Source organism: Carcharhinus amblyrhynchos, chromosome 7 (genome assembly GCF_965287045.1).
Source record: "Carcharhinus amblyrhynchos chromosome 7, sCarAmb.v2.hapA, whole genome shotgun sequence".
NCBI lineage: Eukaryota > Metazoa > Chordata > Chondrichthyes > Carcharhiniformes > Carcharhinidae > Carcharhinus > Carcharhinus amblyrhynchos.
In genome coordinates, this window is record NC_137330.1 from 98463690 (window position 1) to 98490532 (window position 26843).

The following is a 26843-nucleotide window of genomic DNA, read 5'->3' on the forward strand; positions in this document are numbered from 1 at the left end:
GGCTTACATTTATTACATTTTAACAGCTTTCCTGAGAGAGAGAGAGAGATCTTTCCCCCAGCTTCCTCATAGCCCTCAAAAACAACAAAGCTGCTTTTGCGACACCTCTGAATACAAAGTCCTCCAGCTCCACTCTTACTGTGTGATTTCTTATCTTGCTGGTAGGGCAGATAGCTTTGGATTTCAGCAGAAACTGAAGTTAACCCCTCATGAGCCAAACATTATTTTCAACATCTAACCACAGCTTCACTCTCAGCACAGAAATTAAACCTACCTAACCTCTCACATTTTACCCATCCAAATATGAATCCCTTAAATCTATCTTTGACTTTCTTCACAAACATCAGCACTGCAAATTCCCAGATACAAGTTATCATAGAATCATAGAATCCCAATAGAGAAGAAGGTCATGGAGCCATTGAGTCTGCACTGACTCTCTGAAAGAGCATCTTACTCAGCCCAAATATCCTGCCTTAATACTGGCACATTTACCTCACTAATCCCCCTAACCTACATATTTTTTCATGCAAAGGGGCAACTTAGCATGGCTAATCCACCTAACCTGCACACCTTTGGACTATGGGAGGAAACCAGAGCACCTGGGGGAAATCCACACAGACTCGGAGAGAACATACAAATTCCACGCAGACAATCACCCAAGGCTGGAATTGAATCCAGGTCGCTGGTGCTGTGAGGTTGCAGTGCTAACCACTGTGCCACCGTGCCGCCATTGTGTTTTACTATTACCTGTTACTAAGGTGTTTGGTACCCTAATGATAGAATCATAGAATCCTATAGTACTGAATGAGGCCATTTGGCCCATCAAATCTGTACCGACCACAATCCCATCCAGGATTCCCTGCCAACGCCCCTGACACTAACGGGAATCAACCCAACCCACGCATCTTTGGACTGTGGGAGAAAACCAGAGTCCCCGGAGGAAACCCACACAGACATGGGGAGAAAGTGTAAACTCCACACAGACAGTGACAGAAGGCCAAAATTGAACCAGGGTTCCACACACTGCGAGGCAGCAATGCTAAAAACTGCATCACTGTGCCACCTGTACAATATATTATGAAGCTGACTGCTATTGTTAAACTACTGTAAGCGTGACACACAAAAAGCAGGGTAAGATTATATAACTCACAGCCCCAACATGCTTCAAAGTTGTGATGTATTCCTTATTTGGGAGAATGCCTGTGAGTCAAACAAATATCACACTTAATGACACCTTCAAGCTTTGTTTCCATTCTGGGCCAGGATAGGCTGCCACAGTCTCCATGCATCAAGATCCAGTCCTGATGTGTGTTCATTCAGTTACTAACATTAAATCTGTGAGTAATGGAGTTAGAAAGTTACTATTCTTTTAAACATCAAATTGCCTTAAACAGTTAGTTCATCTTGAAAGTCAATGGAAAGGATGGAAACGTCCAGGTACCTTGGACTTGAATCCAGGCCAGCCTTTCCTGACAATAACTTGTAGCTGTTTCCATACTAGGTTATTCCCCGGCAGCATAATTAAGTTGTTGTCAGCATGAACCTCCAACAGAAAGTAATTTGTGATGGATAATTTCTTGCAATTCAAGTGTAAAATCACAAGTGTTGACATCTGACAAGCGTGCACTGCGCAGTTTATCTGCTCGGACCATCTTTTCCTCTTGAAGACAAAAAGAAAACACTTTTAGAATCTTAACAACATTCTTTCAAGCCCCTTAGGCACGTGTTTAATGACTTGAGAACTATTGATTCTAATGGACTGTGATCCATTTAAATATTCACCCCTTTCCACCACAGGTGTAGTCTTCAAATTCCTCACAGGCAAGTATGATTACCAGAAGTTCTTTCTCGATCTAAGAATATCTTGACTCTGCTGCTGCTAATGCCTTTGATGCATATGCCACTGCTTGTTGGTCCTGTCTCAATGCTTCTCTAACTCCAAAATAAGATGCATTACTTTAGAGAGTGGCTTCTTCCTTGAGACTTTAATACCTAAGTACCAGTCACCACTGTTGTAAGTCACTGCAACACTAACTTTTACAACACTTCCAAAACCATTTTGTTTCTTCTGCTTTATTATATCCAACAGATGTGGAATAAATGTGCTCAGGTATTGAACAAATTCCAGCGGTTTCTGGATCCCTGCTGCATCAGTAAGTGGGGGCACTTCCAAAATTGTTTTAACGTTGGTTGGGTCCACTTGGCCCTCTTCCTGAAACAATATGTCCTGTAAAAACAATTATTTTTCTGCAAGGTTTAATTTAGTTACTGCGGCACACTGGGACTGTGGTTAACACTACTGCCTCACAGCGCCAGGGACTCGGGTTTAATTCCAGCCTTGGGTGACTTTCTGTGTGGAGTTTGCACATTTTCTCAGTGTCTGCGAGGGTTTCCTCTGGTTACCTCCCACAGTCCAAAAATGTGCGAGTTAGGTGGATTGGCCATGCTAAATTGCCCTTTAGTGTCCAAAGATGTGTAGATTAAGGGAATTAGCAGGGAAAATAAGTGGGGGTACAGGGATAGAGCCTGGGAGAGATGATCTGTAAGAGAGTTGGCGCAGATTTCATGGGTCAAATGGCCTCCCTCTGCACTGTAGGGGTTCTATAGCCAGAATTTTACTACCTCATCCATCCCAGAGTTGAGGCAGGCGAGGCTCGCAGAATGTAATTCTCTGTTGACCTCGGGCTGCATTTCATGAGCCACGCCCAAGCGAGGGCAAAAAAATCCCAATATATGATTTAGCGCCAGAGTGTAATAATTGTATTTATGCAGGGAAACTTCTAGATTTTGTTTATCATTGTCTAGCTTCAACACTTTAAGCTTTTCTTCTAAAGTAGTCTTCATAGGATCATTTGCAATGTATCAGTCTCATCGGTTCCAGTGTCTTGCATTGAAAAATCTCTGGCTACTGAGCTGATCCCCAATGGCAAATACTGCCAGCAATATCATCCAAAAAGCACACAGAATGTTTTAGGATGTACTGTTTGTCCATCGAAACACAAGCACCAGAATCCATTTGGGATGTTAAGCATCTAAAGGAGTTATAGCACTGTGTTGGCAAGAGACAAATCTCTAATCATTGGTCGAGGATAATGTTCTGATTTGGCAGGTTTTTTAAGTACTAAGAATCCAAGTAAGTGCCACTGTGACTACCCTCAAACTAATTCATGCAGTCATCATTGATCTGGTCAGAACTATTCAGGGTTTGCTTCTGCTTATCTCTTCAAGCCACTGGTACACTATGCGGAAAATGTTGAATAAAAATCTGGAATAAAAAGTTGATTCTCAGCAAATAGTTTTATTAATTCTTTCAGGGAATATGAGTACTGTAGCAAGGCCGGCTTTTGTTGTCCATCTCTCATTGCCCTTGAGTGGCTTGCTAGGCCATTTCAAAATGCAGTTAAGAGTCAACAATACTGTTGTTGGTCTGGAATCACATGTAGGCCGGGCCAGATAAGGATGGCAGATTTCCTTCCCTGGAGGACATTGATGAACCAAATAGGTTTCTATTACAATCTATGATAGTTACATAATTACCAGTACTGAGACTCACTTTATATTCCATGTTTATTTATTGAATTTCAATTCCATTAGCTGCAATGGTGGGATTTGAATCCATGTCCCCAGAGCATTAGACTGTATATTACTAGTTGAGTTACATTACAATTAGGCCAAAGTCTCCCACTGTTCTATTCCAATTCCAATTGTAAATTTCAAGCTATAAGCCAGTGGTTTACAGCTTGAGGGATGCCACTCCACATCAAGTGGGGCTGACCAGGAATCCTTTCTGTTCTTACCACCAGCCATTGGCATATATTGGAGGATTTGCAGTTTGACACTCAACATGTTTGACTGCATTATGAATGTACCTTCCTTGACCATCAAGTCCTGGGGTGGCAGATGGACACAGTAAGAAGTCTCACAACAACAGGTTAAAGTCCAACAGGTTTATTTGGTAGCAAAAGCCACTAGCTTTCAGAGCACTCACTGCTCCTTTGTCAGGTGACCTGGTGTTGTGAGACTTCTTACTGTGTTTACCCCAGTCCAATGCCAGCATCTCCACATGATGGCAGACGAACCCAGAGCTCCTGGCTCATGTAAATACGTTGGCTACAAGTGCAGACCAACAAGGGTTTGCTGTTCATTGAATCACACCAAGGGGAGACAAATAGAACAAACTAAAATACCTGTCTTATCAGCTGCTGAGTCACATGATGAATTGCGTGATTCGGCTGCCATGTTTGGAGAACAGTGAATTACACCAGCGAGCCCCATCCACATGCCTCTGTTGTAACACTGAACTGTGTTTGAAAATCTGGAGCTTTATGCTTTAAACAAGATCAAAGAAACATAGCAGTAAGGTGTTTCCCAACTTCTCTCCCCCACAGTAATATTTGCCAGAATTTTAGTGTCTCGGCCTTCCCAGAATCAGGGTGCCGGACTCACAGAACTGCATTCTCCGTTGGCCTTGAGTGGAATCTTACGAGCCTCGGATGGGCGAGGCCGTAAAATTCCTGCACTTGTCTGACATGCTATTAATTGGATCGATATTTGCAATCTGATGGTTATCCTTCAAATAAAAATTTTGGCCAGATATGAGAATTAAGTTGCCAGATCTAGCTGAAGAGACGTGGGGTGGGACTGCATGTTGTTTGCTCATCATTCAGCGGTTTTATAAATTGTAAACTCTCTCTATTCCCTCTCTGAGAAGTTCAAAACTGTAGAAAACAAATTTCCCAGTTTACAGGAGTGATATGGAACATAGATCTCAATAAATTAAGGCAGAAATGTTCAGATGGCTTTGAAATCTGGTGATAAAACACCCACTGACTAACCAGTGGTGTGTAAAAGAAAACAATTCAGGTTCCTTCTTTAAAGGCTTGTAAGGTATTACATGCAATACTACTGCTCTTCAACTGAAATTGTTGTGTGCTTAGTGTTCTCACCTGATGGGAATACTGAGTAGTTATTGACATCTTATACTTTAAAAAACGGGCAACTATGAATGAGAAGTTCCATCAGAGTGCATTCAGGAAAGGCACTTTAAGGGATACAACATTTGCTCTGACATAAGGCATATGAGTAACTTAACACATGACATGAGTAAGTGTATTTTTTAATTCATTTACAGGATGCAGGTGTACAGGCCAGCATTTTCTGCTCATCCTCAGTTGCCTTTCAGAAGGTAGTGGAGAACTGCCTTCTTGAACCGCTGCAATCCTTGAGATGTAGGTACATCCACAATTCTGTTAATGAGGGAATTCCAGGATTTTGACCCAACGACAGTGAAGGAGTAGCGATATATTTTCAACTCTGAATGGTGAGTGGTTTGGAAGAGAACCTCCAAGATGACAGCATTCCCAAATATCTGCTGCGCTTGTCCTTCCAGTTGGTCATGTTTGTCAGTTTGGAAGGTATTGCCTCAGAAACCTTTGTGACTCCTGCGGTGTATATTGTAGATGCCACTGTTTGTCCGTGGAGGAATTGAATGTTTATAGAAGGGGTAGCAATCAAGTGGGCTGTTTTGCCTGAGATGGTGTCAAGCTCCTTGAGTGTTGTTGGAGCTGCATTCATCCAGGCAAGTGTGGAGTATTCTACGACACCCCTTACTTGTGCTTTTTGATGGTGAACAGGCTTCAGAGAGGTGAGACACTCTTCGCAGAATTTCTCAGTTCTGACCTGCTCTGGTACAGCAAGTATGTAGCTGATCCAGTTCGGTTTTTTATCAATGGTAACCCCCAGGATGTTGATAGAGGGAGATTCAGCAATGGTAATGCCATTGAAAGTCAAGGGATGATGGCTAGATTCTCTTTTGTTGGAGATGGACATTGTCTGGCACTTGTGTGGTATAAATGTTACTTGCCAGTTGTCAACCCAAGCCTGGATATTATCCAGGTTTCCCACATTTGGCATGCTTCAGTATTTGGGAAGTCATTGAACATTGTGCATCCATCAGCGAACATCCCCACTTCTAACCTTATGATTGAAGGAAAATGGTTGGACCTAACACATTACCATGGAAGCATAGAATCTCTACAGAGTAGAAAGAGACTATCTGGCCCATCAAGTTTGGATCAACTCTCCAAAAGAGCATCCTACCTAAGTCCTCCCCTTTGTCCTATACCTGTAATCCTGCACGTTTCTCTCTAACCTACCCATCTTCGGACATTAAAGGGGAATTTCACATGGTTAATCCACCTAACATGCATATCTTTGGACTGTGGAAGGAAAAAGGTTTAAAGTTTATTTACTAGTCACAAACAAGGCTACTGCAATGAAGTTACTGTGAAATTACCCTAGTTGTCACATTCTGGCATTGGGTCAATGCATCTAACTAGCATATCCTTTAGACTGTTGGAGGAAATTGAAGCACCTGGAGGAAACCCCACGTAGACATGGGGAGAACAAGCAAACTCCACACTGACAGTGACCCAAGCAGGAATTGAACCCAGGTCTCTGGCACTGTGAGGTAACAATGCTAATCACTGTGCCACCTTGCTACCAATTGCAGGGCACCTGGAGGAAGCCCATGCAGACATGAGGAGAATGAGCAAACCCCACACAGACAGTGACCCGAGGCCAGAATTGAACCCGGTGCCTTGTGCTGTGAGGCAGCAGAGCCCTCTACTTTGACAGGAAGGATAGAATAGAAAAACAGCATATTAGTTAAATGTAGAGAGATTGCAGATGTCTGAAGTCTAGGTGGACCTGGGTGTCCTGATACTTAAATCACAAAATGTTAGTGTGAAGGTACGGTAAATGATTAGGAAGGCCAATGGAGCGGAATATAAATTAGGGAATTTTGTTACCATGCTACAGGATGTTAGTGTGAGTTCTGTGTACAGTCTTGGTCTCCTTTTTCAAGGAAGGATATAGATAAGTTAAAAGCAATTCAGAGAAGAAAGTTCACTCAACTGATAGCTGGGATGGTGGAGTTATCTTATGTGGCTGGGCCGGTATTCATTAGAGTTTAGAAGATTGAGAAGTGACTCTGTAAGATCCTGAGCTGATTTCCCCTAGTGTAACTTGGGAACACAGTTTAAAAATAAGAGTCTCCCATTTCAGACAGCAATGTGGAGAGTTTATTTTTCTCAGAAAGTCATGAATCTGGAACTCTCTTTCTCAGAGAGCTGTGGAGGCAGGGCCATCAAATATTTTTGAGGCCGAGGTAGATAGATTCTTGACTAACAAAGCAGTCAAAGGTTATTGGGGATAATTCACTAAAAGCATTCTGGGTGTATTTATACCACCTGGGCTGCAACAGTTCATGAGGGCAGCTTACCTTCTCAAGAGCAGTTAGGGATGGAAAAGAAATGCTGGCCTTTCCAGCAATGCCCACATCTCATGAAAGAACTATTAAAAAAATGATGTTGAGCAAGGTTAAAATCCATTCTACATACTAAACAGTCATGGCACTTGCTTCAGAACCATTGAGCTGTGCGTTTGGCAACAACTGGCAGACAACATTTTGTTTAAAATGAATTCTGAATGAGAAAAGACTTGTGCAGACGCAATCCAGTGAATTTATATAGGCAACTCCAACTGGCTGGCTATCCTAGAGTATTCGATTTCCAATTCACTATAATCTGTGAACTTCCTCCTTGAACTGACAATATGAAACTTAGGTACTTATGTTCCTGAAAGCTAGAGACAGGTAGGTTATCTATGGCCAATTAAAAATTGATGCTCAACCAGACTTTAACAGGACCAATTATCGTGGCGTGTGCATGGAACTGAAGATGACAGGGTTGCCTGTGCACGTCTAAATTTCCAAGGTCAGGGAAAACCTCGATGTGTCATTGATATAAAGGCTAGAGAACAGTCAAAGAGGTATTTAAACCCGAGGGATATTGAAGTTAAAGGATAAATACATATTATTTACATTATTTTTTTTTGCATGGAATTGTTTTGTGAATTCAAAATAAAACTGTTTCACTGCACAATCAGCAACATGGAGACATCAAAGTTTGGGCAGTAGAATTTACAATGTCTACATCCATCAAAAGCTTTGAGTACTATCAAATAATTGGCCTTGTTAAAGTCTGGTTCAGAGTCAGTTTATAATTCAAACTCTCTGAGTGTCAAGGAAACAAATATTGTATTGTTAACTCAAGGAGGAAGAATTGTGAGTACATAAAGTTGCACATAGAATACTTCAGGATATCTTGTCAGGTTGCATCCACTGTATAATAGAGTGCATTTAGAATTAATGTATAAATTTTAAATCAAATTTGATAAATGCTTGAAGGGAAAAAGATTAGGGCTATTGGGGAAGTAGCACAGATGTAGAGCTAATTGGATATCTCTTACAAAGAACTGGCAAAAGCATGATGGGCCAAATGGCATCCTTCTGTGATGTTTGATTCTACGGGTGAAACTTTCCACTCCAGTTTAGTCCTTCCAAAAATCAATGGGCTTTGAGTTGTTGGAAAGTATCCAAGAAATGCTTTTGTTGCTGGCCCCTTCTGCAGGAGAGGATGAATAGAGTCACTGACCTGCATTGTCTATTCTAGATTTGATGTAGCTTGCCTCCTCATGGTGGATAGAGCAGCAACAGCAAACAAATGTAGATCACCCACTTTAGTAGCTTGCAGGCCTTCAGCTGTATTTCTGCCAGCTATGTTGAGGACAGGATCCAACGTCCTGGCACAGGGAGAGCACTCCCACACTGGGAAGACATATTCAGTTGATTGAGTAGCACACGTTCTGCTGTTCATAACATCCTCAGGTCAGTTCCAAACTTAAAGCTGGCCAGTATCTTTAAGACATTGGGCGGAATTCTGCACCCTCCTTGCAGTGGGTTTTCCCGTGGTGGAGATTGCTCACCATTAGCTGGCAGTTATATCTTCCAGTCCTGCCAGAGTCAATAATGATTTAAATTCCTGGCCTGTGGCACCATTTGGGAAACTGTGGCCGGGGTTGACTTCAGTGGGACTGGAAGATCCCACCAGTAGTAAGCGCTAGCAAATTCTACGCATAGTTTCTGGCTGCCCACCTTAGTCTTTACTTTGTTGATCTTTGAAGTTAAGAGTGCTATCTAACATTACTCCAACATTACTGGCTTAAAACTGTGTGCCAGCATCCTCCCACACTAGCATATGTTAAGTTCTCACTTTTGAAGCTCTATTTTGAAGATGAAAAGAATAATTAACTACCAATTCATTCAAAATACACAGTTCAACTTTTCAGATGCACATTTGGGCCAAAGGACCTGTTTCCATGCTATAAACCTCTATCCCACGAATGGTTTGAAGTATATAAGCATACTGAGTTCTGAAGGTGAGGTTGAGTTGGCTTATTGGACCGGCCCAGACAAAAAGCCAACACAAATCAAAGCATAAAGATAAAGAGGTTAAATTTCCACAAGGGTTCTACTGAATGCTTGTTTTACATTTGGTGGAAAATCCATAGGAGGCTGGAGAAGTTTATTTTTTTTAAACGTAGATGTTGTGGGGGGGCGGGGATGGAGCTTTAAGTTTTCAATCTGTCAAATGATGGAAGGACTGGACCTGCATGTGTGGAATAATGATTTGTATTAGATTAGTTAGGGAAGAGCAAAAGGACGCATTGCAAAGTATGTAAGCATTAGACCAGATTGGAGTGGCAAAGTAGCACAATGGTTAGCACTGCTGCCTCACAGCACCAGGGAGCCGGGTTCAATTCTGGCCTCGGACAACTGTCTGTGTGGAGTTTACACCTTCTCTCCACGTCTGCATGTGTTTCCTCAGGGTGCTCTGGGTTGCTTCCACAGTCCAAAAATGTGCGGGATTAGGTTTATTGGCCATGGTAAATTATCCCTTAGTGTCAGTGGGATTAGCAGGCTAAATACATGGGATTACAGAGATAGGGCCTGGGTGGGATTGTTGTCAGTGCAGGCTTAATGGCCTCCTCTTGGACTGTAGGAATCATATGATGAGAAGTAAAAGTGTAAATTTTCCAGTGTCACCGGGCATGGAAATCATTGTGGCGAGATGGACAATTTGACAAACTGCTTAAAGATTCATTGACCTTGGGTGGGGATTTCTGGTCTTTGGGTGGGTACAGTTGGAAATTTTCACATAAAGGGCCTGATTTTACCATTTCCATTCAAACTGCTGAACCTGGGCGCAATGCAGATCCGACTTGGAAATCAGCTTTAAGGTGCCCTATACGCACTCAGCCTGAAAAAAACAATTGCAGGACCCTTGGCGCAATGGGTGGGGCTTAGCGCGGCCGAAACCATTGGAGCTCTGAACTGCGCGTGCGCAGTTAGAAAAATAATTGAAAAGACGTGCCCGTGTCAAATTGGTCCCCGGCCACAGACAGTGGAGAAAGCGGCCTGGGAGCGAAAAGCGGGAGCGATGGCACCCCCAGACATCACTGTCCCCCTTATCAACCTCCCCTACTACCCACACACATCACAGTCCCACTTATCAACCTCCCCTACTACCCACACACATCACAGTCCCACTTATCAACCCCCCCACTACCCACACACATCACTGTCCCCCTTATCAACCTCCCCTACTACCCACACACATCACAGTCCCACTTATCAACCCCCCCACTACCCACACACATCACTGTCCCCCTTATCAACCTCCCCTACTACCTACACACATCACTGTCCCCCTTATCAACCCACCCACTACCCACACACATCACTGTCCCCCTTATCAACCCCCCCACTACCCACACACATCACAGTCCCACTTATCCATCCACCCCCTCTACCCACACACATCACTGTCCCCCTTATCAACCCCCCCACTACCCACACACATCACTGTCCCCCTTATCAACCCCCCCACTACCCACACACATCACTGTCCCCCTTATCAACCCCCCCACTGCCCACACACATCACTGTCCCCCTTATCAACCCCCCCACTACCCACACACATCACTGTACACGTTATCCAACCTCCCACTACCCACACACATCACTATCACCCTTATCCACCCACTCTACTACCCACATACATGACTGTCCCCCTTATCCATCCACCACCATTACCCAGATATTTTGCCATCCCTGCCCTCTACCCCCGATCGATCGCCCGCAGAGTGGTAGTGGACCACCCTCCCCCCCTTACTAAAGATCCATATGACCCCCCTCTGACATCGACCCGGCCTCACTCCCCACCCGCCTTCCAGACAACGATCTGGCCTCAGTCATTGCTGCCGCCCCCCCCCCTCCAGAGAATGGTTCGGCCTCACTCAAAACCCCCCCACCAGAGATACATCTGACCCGCCTCCACCTCCTCCTTCCCCCAACCAGAGAATGATCTGACCTCCCCCACCCACCACCCCGCCACCCACCTCCCCCTCCCCCCCCATCCCCCGCCACCACCCCCTGCCAGTCTGAGTCAGAGCGCCGTTGGAAGCTCTGAACGTGCTGTTCAGCAGCTGGATCGCCCGATTCAGACTTTTATTTAGCATGTTCGTTACGGCGCAGTTCCGGATTGGCAAATGCAAATGCATTTAAATCGCCGTTGCGCTGTTTTGGGCGCAAAGTGGATCGCCGCCATTCCCGGGTTTCAGTAAATTGGCAATCTGCATGGGTGCGGATCGCATTAATGGCCTCACACCTGACTTTATCACATTTTTGTGCTCGAAATGGGCATGACGCAATGGTAAAATCGGGCCAATGTGTTCTTCTTTTGTTCTTTCTGGATCATTGACCTGTGGGATATAGTGTTGGCTGATGCAAAGGAAGCAAATTTATTGCAAACATTCAACACTCCAAATGGGAACTGTCCTTTATTTATTTAAAATGGACACTGATCAACATATTTCTGGAGAAAGTTTATATTGCTACATACAAAAGACAGGGTGGGATTTTGGACGATTTTTCCCAGAAGGAATGTTGACAAGGGACCAAATGTAATTCCTGATACTTGGTATGTTGGAGCTTTTTTGCTATATACATTTTCATGAGCCTCAGCTGGTATGATCGCAGTTAAATTGATGTTATGCCTCTCATGAACATATGCAAGGAGCTTAATGCCTGTTAAAAGGAATCATTTTGTGGTGCTTGAATATTATCTTGGGCCATTTTGACTTCAAATGTATTTCTGTTGGGTCTTTGGGATATAATGCCAGGCATGTCCATTTCAACTTTCATCAATTTCTACAGATGCACCATAGAAAACATCCTATCTGGCTATATCACAGCTTGGTCTGGCTCCTGCTTTGTCCAAGATCATAAGAAACTACAAAGGGTTATGAATGTAGCCCAGTCCACCACACAAACCGGCCTCCCACCCTTTGACTCTGTCTACACTTCCTGCTCAGAAAAGCAGCTAGCATAATTAAGGGCCCACGCACCCCGAACATACTCTCTTCCGCCTTCTTCCATTGGGAAAAAGATACAAAAGTCTGAGATCACATACCAACTGACTCAAGAACAGCTTCTTCTCTGCTGCCATCAGAATTTTGAATGGATATATTAAGCTGATTTTTCACCACGCCCTAGCTGTAACTGTAACACTACATTCTGCGTTCTCTCCTTTCCTTCTCCCCTGTGTATTCTACGAACGGTATGTTTTATCTGTATATTGTGCAAGAAACAATACTTTTCACTGTATGCTAATACACATGACAATCGTAAGTTAAATGAAATCAAAAATACCATTACCTTTATCCCTGCTATAAACTTGGTACTCTCACCAAACTTTACCTCCTCTCAGGTTGAACCAGACTGCAACCTTTGTGTCCTCTCTGAGGCTGACTTATGTCTCTGTTTCAAAGATCTCACCATCAGAAAGACAGCTCTATGAATGTCACCTATATTCAACCCTTCTCTTACCTAGTTGGCCTCCCATTCATAAACTTCAACCCATCGAAAATACTTCTGCCCGTATCTTTACATCACCAAGCTCCCACTCACACTTAAAGCCTGCCCCCACAGACTGACACTGGATCCAGGTCCCAATGCCACAAATCTATCATTTAAATTCCTCTGTTACATATTGTCTGTCTGACTGTCCAATGATGACATTTCATGTATAGTTCAGCTGGAATCAATGTCATCAGCAGTTACACCTCAATTCTTGACTCCACTGAAGATTGAAGAAAAAGTCCTATCTGACCTTGGTAACGTCCTCACCTGCTATCCCAAATAAGGAAATTATCCACCTTCTGTGGGACTTGAATGCCAGGGTTTGATCGATAGATCCTAACTTTGCATTTTGGAAAGTGAACACATTCAGAAGAGTCTGCCAGTGTCCTTTTAACACCAAGAATGAAATATTTATTAAACATTTATTAAACAAGAAAATTAATTACATTACACTGGACAAAAATTTGGGAAAGATTTCAATGCAAATATCTGGAAATGATTCAAGCTCACACTTCTTCATTTACCCCTTTCAGCAAAAAAGGGCATGATTTACTCAAGCAGCATGGTGGGTTGGGAAAGGTAAGAGGGAGGACTTTCCCAGGTCATGTTTTATGGAGTAATCAGCCTCGCGCCGGGAAACAGTGTGAGGCTGATTACTATATGGAAATTAACATTTCCATGTTGTTTGTGAGCCTGGGACAGTATAAAGAATAAAGAACAAAGAAAATTACAGCACAGGAACAGACCCTTCAGCCCTCCAAGCCTGCACCAACAATACTGTCCAACTGAATTAAAACCCCCTACCCTTCTGGGGACCATATCCTTCTATTCCTATCCTATTCATATATTTGTTCAGATGTCCTTCAAACTCACTATCATATTTGCTTCCTCCACCTCCCACAGCAGCAAGTTCCAGGCACCCACCATCCTCTGTGTGAAAAACTTGTCTCATGCATCTCCTTACAACCTTGCCCCTCGCACCTTAAACTTTTGCCCTCTAGTAATTGACTCTTCCACCCTGGGAAAAAGCTTCTGACTATCCACTCTGTCCATGGTCCAGATACACTAATGTTCTCCCTCTCCCCCACCCACTCACCCACCCCCACCCTGCTGAGGTTCCCAACAGCTGGGATTAATCCTGGTCCCCAGCAACAGGGACCGAATTTGTGGCCTTGTTGTTGGGGCCATTGATGTACTCCCTCCCCCACCACGGGCATGGAGGTAGTGCCCTTTGGGTATTGCCATTGGGGCGGGGGTCCCTTACCACTGGCATGAATCCTGGCACTCTATGAATTTTTGGCATAGAGTGCCAGAAATTCACCTGACCAAATGCATCCAAAAGATGAGTAGGAAAAGTTCCAATTTTCCCATCTATTGTTCATCTAGTTTTTTCTTTGCAAAACTGCCCTCAAAATTCCAGTGAAGATTTACACTATCTCAACATCATTGGATCTTTATCCTCTGCCTGGTTCAATGAAAACTATGCCAAAATATGTAACCTTCTGGAACAGAGGTGTGGCATCGGGTGGCACAGCGGTTAGCACTGCTGCCTCACGGCACCAAGGACCTGGGTTCAATTCCAGGCTTGGGTCACTGTCTATGTGTTTGCATAGTTTGCATATTCTCCCTACATGGGTTTCCTCCAGGCACTCCAGTTTCCTCCCACAGTCCAAAGATGTGCTGGTTAGGTGCATTGGCCATGCTAAATTCTCTCTCAGTGTACCCAAACAGGCGCCAGAGTGTGGTGGCTAGGGGATTTTCACAGTAACTTCATTGCAGTGTGAATGTAAGCCTACTTTTGACAATAATAAATTTGATACTTCTTCCGGGTGGCACGGTGGCACAGTGGTTAGCACCGCTGCTTCACAGCTCCAGGGACCTGCGTTCGATTCCTGGCTTGGGTCACTGTCTTTTTGGAGTTTGCACATTCTCCTCATGTCTGCGTGGGTTTCTTCTGGGTGCTCTGGTTTCCTCCCTCAGTCCAAAGATGTGTGGGTTAGGTTGATTGGCCATGCTAAAAATTGCCCCTTAGTGTTCTGAGATGTGTAGGTTAGAGGGATTAGCGGGTAAAATATGTAGGAATATAGGGGTAGAGCCTGGGTAGGATTGTGATCGGTGCAGACTCGATGGGCCGAAGGGCCTCTTTCTGCACTGTAGGATTCTATGATTCCTCATGCTTCAACGAAATTCTTTGGGATTATTTTCTACATTGCTGCTTGTGATTCGTATCTTCTGTATATAAACTGGAAGATAGAACACAGGACCAGGCTGCAAAGTTTATTTCGAGCCTTGTAAATGAATCAAATTCACAATGAATATAGAAGAGTTTTCAAAGGATGGGAATACCAACTTCTCAGCATGGTATTTGCCGGAATAAAAGTCAACATAAAACGATTAAAATGATTCATCTTTCGTTCTGGTTGCTGATCAGTGTATCCGAACGCCTTGTCAAACGGGTGACAAACAACAGAGTAAGAATGGCATTTAATACTTCTAGTTTTTAAAAAATGTTTTTGGGAAAAAATGGTACTGGAGTGTCACAAACCCTTCTTTGAAAGCTAAATGTGCCATGGTATTTCCTCTTGGGATTTTCAGAGCTAGACTGTCATTGTCAAGTTTGAACCAAGCGGAAATTACTGTTGAATTCATTAGTTTGTTTCTTCCGTCAGTTGGAAAACTAATAAATCAGGGAATTACTTTCTTCGGTACTTTTGTTTCTGTTGATTCATTTTTTTTTCCACAAGTCTCTTGTAATGTAATTACCTCTGGAATGTTGGACCTGATTCCACTCCCACCTGGGGTATAGTAAGCTATAATTTGGAACAATGCTGACAGTGATCTGATCAGTCCTGTAAGCATTTCGCTACAGCTTCGTAGCCCTGCTTCCTGACACTGCAGCCTAAGATGTGGAGATGCCAAAGTTGGGGCAGAGCCCCGAAAGCTACCAAATAAACCTGTTGGATTTTAACCTGGTGTTGTGAGACTTCTTACTGTAGGCTAATCCCACTGTTTTTTTAATCCAATTCAATCAAATCAAGTCCAATTCAGAGTTATTGGAAAGGCACATGGAGCACACCAGAATTGTAGGGAGTGGGATAGCTTGATCTTGGGATTGGACATAGCTCGGCACAACATTGAGGGCCGAAGGGCCTGTACTGTGCTGTAATGTTCTATGTTCTAGAGTCTCAACAAGTTGAGACATTCCCGATCCAAGCTGACAAGACAGGGCTCTCACCTCCTGTCTTGGGCTTGATCTACGTAGTACAAGCTGATTGCAGTACACATAGCTCCTCCTCCAAGGCTTGATCTCATTTTCATCTTAGTCAAAAGGCCGAGATGCCGCTTTTAAAAATTGCTTCAAATGAAGCTAAAATGTAACCTAATGACTTCAACCAAGTGGAGCATTTTGATACTACGCTTGATCTTTGCCAAAAGGCCGAGAAGCGACTAATCCTACTGTTGGATTTTACAACTCAAGCCTCTGTTGTGCTCAGCGACATCTCAGACCGAATTATCCTCCAGTCAGTCGAGCACGCTCCCTTTCTCTGTGAAGCTTCATGTTGTGCCATCATTTAAAATGAGTTATCACAGATGCATCAATCAACAAAAGGATGTTTACTGGGGGAATGTGGGAAATTAATGACTTGGTGCGAAATTGGTTTTAGCTCACTTGATTATTATTCAAATTTCACGATTTCCCTTGCTCCCTTGTCTTAAGGCAATTTAATATTTTCACAAGATTGCATTCTGTCCCTTTTGTAACACATGTAACCTATTCAGCAACAGCGTTTTTTTTTGATGTTTTAGTCCCTACAGCTTTCTCTTTTCTTTGGTAAACAGATTGAGTTAAATAGTGTTGCAAGGAGTTTGCAAGTTGTTTCTCAAAGTAGTCCCAAGATGTGCAGGTTAGGTGCACTAAATTACCCCTTAGTGTCCCAGGATGTGTAGGTTAGAGGGATTAGTGGGGTAAATATATGGGATTATGGGGGGTAGGGCCTTGTCGGGAGTGTTGTCAGTACAGGCTTGATGGGCCGAATTGTCTCCTTCTGCACTGTAGGGTTTCTATGATTCTAGTGAGGAACAGGCTCCGAACAGATCGATCCAGCATAGTAAAACAGTCCCAAGGTTCTAAAAGTATGAGACCAGGAAATGGTGATGGAAATAAAATGTCATGTAACTGATTGATTACAACAGAGCTGTCCTTCAGTACGCACAGCAGTGCCCAGCATCAGTCGCTCAGATAAATATTTGCCGCTGCAGAATCTGTCTCCTGCTCATGTTGTATCTCTTTTTCCCTCTTTGTCTCAGGCCACCCTCACCAAGCAGCAGCTCCCACAGCAGCAGAAGGTGAAGAACAACTTACATTTATACAGCACCTTTATCAGAGTAAAAGGCCACAAAGTGCTTCATAGAAGTATGATCAAACAAATTATGAAATCAAGGCATGTGAGGATAATTACAACAAGTTCTTAAAATGATAGATTTAAAGAAAAGATTTAAAAGATAAGGGGAGGCAGTGGCATAGTGGTAGTGTCACTGGACTAATAATCCAGAGACCCAGGGTAATGCTCTGGGGACCCGGATTCGAATCCCACCACTGGTGGCGAAATTTGAATTCAATAAAAATCTGGAATTAAAGGGCTGATGAAATCATTGTTGATTGTCAGAATTTTGGTTCACGAATGACCTTTAGAGAAGGAAATCTACTGTCTTTATGTGTTCTGGCCTCCAGATCCACAGTAAGGTGGTTGACTCTTAAAACACCCTCAGGATTGGGCGACAAATGCTAAGAATAAAAGAGAATTCCAGAGTGTAGGATCGAGGCAACTGAAAGCACAGCCCCCAATGAGGGAGCAAAGGTTCTGTGCAATAGGGTAAGACTGGAGGTGCGCAGAGATTAGAGGGCAGCAACTACCAGTGGGAAGGACAGCCAGCAGAGATCTCAACTGATGAGGGAGGTCCTCTCCCAGCTTTGCTGAGGATGATAGCGATGATGATTCTTCAGGAGTCTCGCCATAAGAAGAAACTTGCTGACTCCAATAAAACAGTTCTAAGAGTCTGTTTCCAGTCTCTGTGGTCTCATCTTGGATGGTATCATCTCTGTGAAGCCTTCCATTGATAGGATGGACATTTCTCGAGACACTGCAGCCAGGCTCACAGAAGAACTAAATTATAAAGCAGAACTTTTACTTCCTATTTTCTGTGTGGAGTTTGCACATTCTCCTCGTATCTGCGTGGGTTTCCTCTGGGTGCTCCGGTTTCCTCCCATAGTCCAAAGATGTGTGGGTTAGGTTGATTGGCCATGCTAAGAAATTGCCCCTTGGTGTCAAGGTATGCATAGGTTAGAGGGATTAGTGGGTATAATATGTAGGGCTATGGGGGTGAGGCCTGGGTGGGACTGTGTTTGGTGTGGACTTGACGGGCCAAAGGGCCTCTTTCTGCACTGTAGGGTTCTATGATGCTATGATTCTATGTTTCTATTTCTATTTTCTTTGTTTCTATAGCTCTTGAGGCTAAAGGAATCAAGGGCAATCAAGGTGGGATCAGAATATTGAATTTGATGATCAACATGATTAGAATGTATCACGGAGTAGTTTCGAAGAGCTAAATGGCCAACTCCTACTACTATCTTCTATGTATCTCTCTAACTACAAAGGTAATAATCTCTGGATTACTAGCTGAGCCACAAATTGGATACGGTCAGTGAGACCAGCTCAAAGATTGGTGTGAGAGAAATGGGGTTTGGCATCAGTGCTGGGGAAAGAGTAAGCTGTACCACTGAGATGGCCTTACCTGAATCATGTTGGCACTAGAAAACTGGTGAGGCAACTAGGGTTGCTGAGAAGTATTGAAATTAAATAGTGGTGGGATGTGGAGAGGCTTCTCGTCAGGGTTAATTTGGAATATCAAAGAGAAAAATAGGATATAGTGCTGGGTAATGGTAACCAGAGTATGGCATGAAGGGACAAAGCAGCAAGCATAACAATGCACCAAAAAGTATGATCAGAGTAGGCAAAACTGTAAAGAGAATTAAACAGAATTAATGACTCTTTACCCAAACTCTCACAAGATGAATGAAACGAGAGCACAAATAGAGGTAGATGAGTATGCGAGCCATTCCAGAGAAGTGGGCCAGGATTTTCTGATACCAGTGGGAATCGTGAGTGTTGGGACCAGAAAATCCCCACCCATGTTCACAATGAGGCCAAGGCCAGAACCTTAAGTTTCAAGGGTAGTTGCAATTTGAAAGGACATAAGGAAGGAAAAGGGAGATGGGGTAGCTTTGTTAATAAAGGAAAAGGAGGTGGGGTAACTTAATAAGGAGTGAGAAATTGCCTTGGTTCAGAAGCACAATGTTGTGTTAATTCGGGAAAGGGCAAGTAATAGCAAAGGAAAGAAGTCACTGGTGGGAGTAGTTTACAGGCTTCTGAACAGTAGCTAGACACCAGCACAGAGGGTACATCATAATTAATCCAGCCGCATCCATCAATAAAACACTGGGTTAAATTTATCCCTCTAGCCTCTGATTTCACTAAAGTTTATAAAAAGGATGGGAAGCTTTCATACTTTTGTACCAGAATCTGCAGATTGTGTACATATGAAGTTTTCGCCTTTAGCAAAGTGTGGCAAGCAATCAGATAAAGTTCAGTACAAGTGACAAGAACATATATTCTCAGAAACTGGTTGAATGAGAAATGGGATTTGTGACAGAAGGGAAGAAAGACTGGAATTTTCATGTCGCCTTCTAAAAGTGGCCCCGAGCAAAAAAAATTGAGTTCCCTTGGAAGGATTGAAGTCCTTTTCATTTTGATACGCGCCCTCCAAGTTCTTGGTTAGATGAAGTAACTATCAATAAACTAAAACACAATGTTATCACATCACAAGTAACGGGGTAAGAGTCCCTCTGGTCTTTCAGACTGTGTTTATTAGCCGCTTGAAATCTCCAAAGGAGAAAGGAGTGACAGGCACATTTTGAATGCTGCTCTGCCTGTAGGTACCAGAAGAAATCCCAACGATGACTTATTGTGAATTCAGCTCGTGGATGGTTTAACATTGCAACCGGTTTTCAATGGGAAAACATTCTATCAACTTAATTTCACACCCACCAGTATCAGCAGGGGCCCTCAGTGATTTTAACCAGCTTTTTATTTTCAGGAAGTTATAGGGTATTCAGTTGCAAGGGGAATTGTAAGGGGAACTTCCACGACATTTTATTGGCCTGCAATCTACCTAAATCAGCTGGGAAGGGGGCACATGTAAGGGTTCAGATTTGCTGCAGTTTACAGCTCTGATTGGTTTTTACCTCATGGTCATTGGGCAGAGGAGCTTGTGGCATCCCATTGGTCCCTTCCCCTTGACTGGACTGATGTTTGCCTCCTGAAGACTGGCAGCCATCTTTGGTTCTTTGCAGCATTCCTTGTATTCCTGACAGTAGCCATTGCTGCCTTCTGGGCTGCTGGGACAACAAGAGTTGCTGGTTAATCAGGTTGGATGACAGCTCTTGAGAGAAGGACACCCTGTCATTGAGGAGTGCAAATTCCACTGGTAACTGATTTTGGCCGGCCCAGCTCGTTACCACAGAGGAGAATTCTGGCAGCATGATTTTGACTGGGTCTTTGGGAGCTGAAGAATATAACCCCTTGTAACTTCACCCCATTGTTACAATTAGTAACTTTGTTCATTGATATTCACATCCAACAGAACATTATTGATGTGGTTCCTAAGTTTCAGTTACTCATCAATCACAAACCCTTCTCAAAGACCACCAGCTAGACTGTACAATGAGATACAGTTATAGAGTCATATGTCATAGAGGTTTACGGCATGGAAACAGGTCCTTCGGCCCAACTTGTCCATGCTGCCCTTTTTTTTTAAAACCCCTAAACTAATCCTGCATTTGGCCCATATCTCTCTATACCCATCGTACCCATGTAACTATCTAAATGCTTTTTAAAAGATAAAATTGTACTAGCCTCTAATACTATCTCTGGTAGCTTGTTCCAGACACTCACCACCCTCTGTGTGAAAAAAATTGCCCCTCTGGACACTTTTGTATCTCTCCCCTCTCACCTTAAACCTATGCCCTCTCCCCTACCTTTGGGAAAAGCTATTGACTATCTACCTTGTCTATGCCCTTCATTATCTTATAGACTTGTATAAGGTCACCCCTCATCCTCCGACACTCCAGAGAAAAAAGTCCCAGTCTATTCAGCCTCTCCTTATAACTCAATCCATCAAGTCCCAGTAGCATCCTAGTAAACCTTTTCTCCACTCTTTCTAGTTTAATAATATCCTTTCTATAATAGGGTGACCGGAATTGCACACAGTATTCCAAGTGTGGCCTTAACAATGTCTTGTATAACTTCAAGACACCCCAACTCCTGTATTCAATGTTCTGACCGATGAAACCAAGTATGCCGAATGCCTTCTTCACTACTCTGTGACTCCACTTTCAAGGAGCTATGATCATGTACCCCTAGATCTCTTTATTTTGTAACTCCCCCCAGTGCCCTATCATGGACAGAGTAAGACCTGCCCTGGTTCAATCTAGCAAAATGCATTTGTCTAAATTATCTGCCATTCGTCAGCCCACTGTCCCAATTGATCAAGATCCCGCCGCAATTGGAGATAACCTTCCTCACTGTCCACCATACCACCAATCTTGGTGTCAGCTGCAAACTTACTAGCCATGCCCCCTATATTGTCATCCAAATTATTAATATAAATGACAAATAACAGTGGACCCTGCACTGATCCCTGAGGCACACTGCTGTCACAGGCCTCCAGTTTGAAAAACAACTCTCTACAATGACCTTTTACATACTAAAATAACTCAAATGACTGTACTTCTACAATCCTTTGAGTTACTCCACAGTTAACATTTATTCAGGTTACCGCATTGCTAAAGATAGTCCTATGAAATAAAACAAACATTAGTAAATTAATAAAAAGAATCATTTGGAAGTAAATCTGCGATGATCTTAGAGAGCAGCTGCCACACCTGACTCTTAGGTAAGTGACACAGAAAGAGTCTCACAGCAGAGGCAGTGACAGGAAGGAGGTCCACAGAGTCTGAGCTTCGAATTCCTCCTGAATTCTGCCGACATGTTTTAACACATCAAAAACCTTTTTGCTCAAGCCTCATTTACAATTGTACAGATTGCAACTACTACTCCATTCTTAAAGTTACAAAACCAATGCCTGAATTTGCAAAGCCTGAATCCATCTTCTTGCTTGCTCTAAACAATAAACTCAAATTGAATCCAACTCACAGTCCCCACAACAGAGACAGACAAGAATCAAGCCAACAAGAAAAGGGACAGCATCTTATTTTGGGCTTGATCTTAGCCAAAAAGCTAAGAAATTCCTCTCTTGGGATCAGACTTGGAAATAGTTCGCAGTTTCTAGGTCAAAATCCTTGAACTTCCTCTCTAACAGCACTGTGGGTGTACCTACACCGCAGAGAGTGCAGCTGTTCAAGCAGATGGCTCACCACCAGCTTCCCTAGGGCAATTAGAGACTGGCAATAAATGCTGACCACCCTTTGACACCCATTTGTGGTAAACAAATTGCATAAACTCAGGACTGCTTTGTCATAGACTGAGCTGAGTGCAAGGTCTTTCGATTAAGATTGGAGGCAGCAAGAGAAGGGCAAATAAATGAACGAACATCTGTTTGAGATGAAAAAGGTGAGATGTGAGGAAAAGGGGAAGTATTTGGATTACCATGGGGTTTTGGAGGAAATCAGGAGCTGATTAAGGCAGTTGCTTTGTGGTGGTAACCAGGACTGGTGGGTCTGGACGGTAGTCGGGGTTGGGGGTTAGCCAAGAGTTGCTCGTGTAGTCAGGGCAGGGTGTTTGGGTTATTCGGGATTGGGGGATGTTGAATGGGACGGTTGTCAGCAGGATTGGGGGTAGTTGGGTGTGGGGCTGGTATTTGAGCAATCAAGCCTTGGGGACACCTACAAACAAATGAACAGACAAACGAGGGGCAGAAGTGTGCCATCCAGCCCCTTGAGCCTGCTCTGCTATGTAATAAGATCACGGCTGATATGATAGTAACCTCAAACCTGCTTCCTCCCTACCCTCATAATCCAACACTTCCTTACTTACCAAGAATCCATCTAACTCAGCCTTAAAAATATTCCAAGAACCTGCTTCCACCACCTTTTCAGGAAGAGAGTGCCAAAGACTCACAGCGTCCTGAGAGAGAGAATCTCACCTCAACTCAGTTTTAGAGAGGGCAAATCCTTATCGTTAAACAGTGACTCCTAGTTCTAGATTTCTAAATTCTCCCACCAGAGAATATGTCCTCTCCAAGTCCACCCTGTCAAAACCCCATAGAATCTTCTATGTTACAATCAAGTCATCTCTTTTTTAAACTTCCGTGGATACAAGCTTAGGCTCTTCAACTTTTTGTCATAAGGCAACACTCCCATTCCAGGTATTAGTCTGGTAAACCTTCTCTGAACTGTTTTCAATGCATTTATATCCTTCCTTAAATAAGATGATCAATACTGTACACAACACTCCAAATGTAGCCTCTCTAGTGTCCTGTACAAGTGATACATAATCTCGCTACTTTTGAATTCTATGAGTTTTCCTTGCTATAGCTACATGCTAACCTTTTGTGACTTATGCATTGACATTTTGACTCCTCTGCATCTCAAAGCTCTGCAATCTCTCACCACTTTGATAATATTGGGTGTGAGGGGGCGATATTTGGTGTTTGGAGGGGATGTGGTAGGTGGTCAGATGGTTGGGGGTCAAGAAGTCAACAGGGGTAGGGTTTGAAGCTTATTCATGTGGTCATGGGAGTGCAGAGTAATTGGGTGGTTGGGGATCAGAGCATAGTCAAAGGGTGGGATAAGGGGACTGTTTGAGTGTGTCAAAGAGGTTGGGCAGTTAAGTTGTTGGAAGAGGTTAGAGGGTAGCCAGAGAGTTGGGGGGATGTGCTTGGGTGATCCAGTGGGAAGGTTGGGGGAAATCAGTTATACAGTTACTCTGGACTGGTTTTAATGTTTCCAACATGTTCTGAATAACTATTCTGCTAAGTCGGAACCACCCAAAATCTCTGACTTTGGATCAGAGTTTTGGAGGGCTCCAGATGGAGGGTAGGCCCAATGGAAGCTGAAACTTCCTGGACATTCCTATGGTCTCTTGCTTGGGGGCTTCCAAGAGATCTCCTAGCAGATTTTCTTGGGTAATTCTGGGGTGCAACAGACAAGAGACCAGTAGACCTGGGCCATTAACTTCAATCAGCCATTCTGGCTGATTTGACATATTGAATGGCGGGGCAGGCTCGAAGGGCTAGATGGCCTACTCCTGCTCCTACTTCTTATGTTCTTATGACAGACACGTTTTGAACGTACATTTGCAGGTTAACTGAACTCTGTGCTGAGTTCAGCTATACAGGGACTATTCCGATCATCCCCCACACACTAGCACTATTTAATGCAGCTTGCAGGTGAGATGTTTTGGATTTACTTCTCTTGTGGAAAGGTAAATGGCAGATTGGTTGCTTGTTCCTGGGGAGGGTTTTGGTGAGCTTTTTCATCTGTTCAGAGAGGACAGAAGATTTTGTCACCTGCAAAAGGTACAGAGGCTATTGTTGCCATGCCTCTTAGTTTGTACCATAACTGGCAAATGGGGCAGAGGTTAGTAGAGATATGCAGCTCTGTGAAGAGGGATGAGAGGAGAAATGAGAAGCTTCTTCCGATTTCCCACCAATTGTTCTCATACCTCCATCTGATTCAGAAGCAAAGAATGAGGCAAAGCTGTTTTATCAGAGAGGTGGTTGCAGAATTATATTCATTCCTGTCCACTCACACCAGGGCCAGGATGATGCTGCCAGTGGTTGTAAAGGTCACAAAAGCACCAAACTTCAATATGACTGAGCCTTTCCAAGTCAGAACAGCTGACAGGTTTAACATCTCTCTGAATCCCACCCAATAATTCATCCTGGAGATGACAGAGTTGAAATATTAAGAGAAAGAGGTCTTCTCTCTAAGGGGCAAGAAGTAGAATGAGTGAGAATGGGAAAATTTTCCAGAGTGTTGGAATTTCCGATGCAAAGATTCAGATTGAAGTCTGGCTCACCATGTCAATGGGAAGAGACATATGAACCGCAAGTCATAATGCTCGCTTCATACAGTCATACAGAGTTATTCCGTACAGAAAAGGCCCGTGGGCCCACTGTGTCTGCAAAAACATTAGCTACCATTGAAAGTGTGCTAATCCCATTTTCCTGCACTTGTCCCATATCCTTGAACGTTATGATATTTCAAGTGCTTTAAATCATATTAAAGATATTTAAATCGGCCTCGCAGGTGGAGGAGGTGGTCAAGAAGGCGTATGGTGTACTGGCCTTCATTAATCGAGGGATTGAGTTTAGGAGTCGGGAGGTAATGCTGCAACTTTATAAGACCCTTGTCAAGCCTCATTTAGAGTATTGTGCGCAGTTCTGGTCGCCTCACTATAGGAAAGATGTAGAAGCTATTGAGAGGGTACAGAGGAGATTTACAAGGATGTTGCCTGGACTGGGAGGCATGCCTTATGAAGTTAGGTTGAGGGAGCTGGGACTCTTTTCCCTGGAGAGACGAAGGTTGAGAGGCGACCTGATAGAAGTTTACAAAATGTTGAGAGGAATAGATAGGGTGGACTCTCAGAGGCTATTTCCCCAGGTTGAAATGGTTGCTACGAGAGGACACAGATTTAAGGTGCGGGGAGGGAGGTTCAGAAGTGATGTTAGGGGTAAGTTTTTCACTCAGAGGGTGGTGAGTGAATGGAATCGGCTGCCGTCAGTGGTGGTGGAGGCGAACTCGCTGGGGTCTTTTAAAAGACTTCTGGATGAGTATATGGGGTTTAATGAGATTGAGGGTTATAGATAGGTCTGTAGGTTGGTAGGTGTTGATGTGATCGGCACAACTTGTGGGCCGAAGGGCCTGTTTGTGCTGTAGTGTTCTATGTTCTTTGTTCTATGCTCATCCAAATTTTTTTTAAAGGTTGTAAGGTTTCCGGCCACCAATACCTTCTCAGGCAATGCATTCCAGATTCCCACAACCCCCTGAGCGAAGAAAGCTTTTCTCAAATCCCCTATGAATCTCTTGCACCTTACCCTAAAACTATGCTCCCTCATGATTGACCCTTCAACTAAGAGGAATGGCTATTCCCTTCTAACTCTGTCCATACCCATAGAGTATGGAAAGCTGGTGCAGATATGATAGGTCAAATGGCCTCCTTCTGTGTTCTAACCAGAGAGGACAGAGGATTTGTTACTTGCAAAAGGTACAGAGGCTATTGTTGCAATGCCTCTCGGTTTGTGCCATAACTAGCAAATGGGGCAGAGGTTATAGAGACGTGAAGCTCTGAGAAGACATATCAGAGGAGGAGAGAGAAGCCTCTATGATTCTTGTTTCTGTGAACCTGATCAGACACTCAAACTGGCATTGGTTTGCAATAGTATCTGAATTCCTGAAAGCCTTATTAAACATAATTACTAAACTCATTTCACAGGATGCAAATTGATTTTACTACCCAACTTAATTAGGCTTTGGACTTGTAACTGGTCACATGGTGAGACAGTCATGTTTGTGACCTGTTTATAAGATAGCAAGAGGTTGTACTGGGCAGAAAACCATTGAACCAGCTGTAATCAACAAAGCAGCCCAGATAATAAACAGTAATACACTGAAAGTGAGTGAAAGACACTCTGCAACCTGTTCCAAATTTAGATTTTGCTCAGGACCAACCTCCTGAAATACAGCTACAAGAATCTTTCCTGTTTACAGAGGATCCTCTGGTTACAAGATTTTCATTTCAACTAAAACCATCAATTCATCTAAGAAACTACAGCCTGTCATAAAATAGAACCTGAGACAATTATACTTTGTAATTATATTGTTTCTTTCCTCATCTGTATCAAATCTTTGTGAGGTGATAGTATGTGTAATAATGGGTGAAACATAGAAAAATTACAGCACTGAAGAAGACCATTCGGCCCATTTTGTCCATTTTTAATC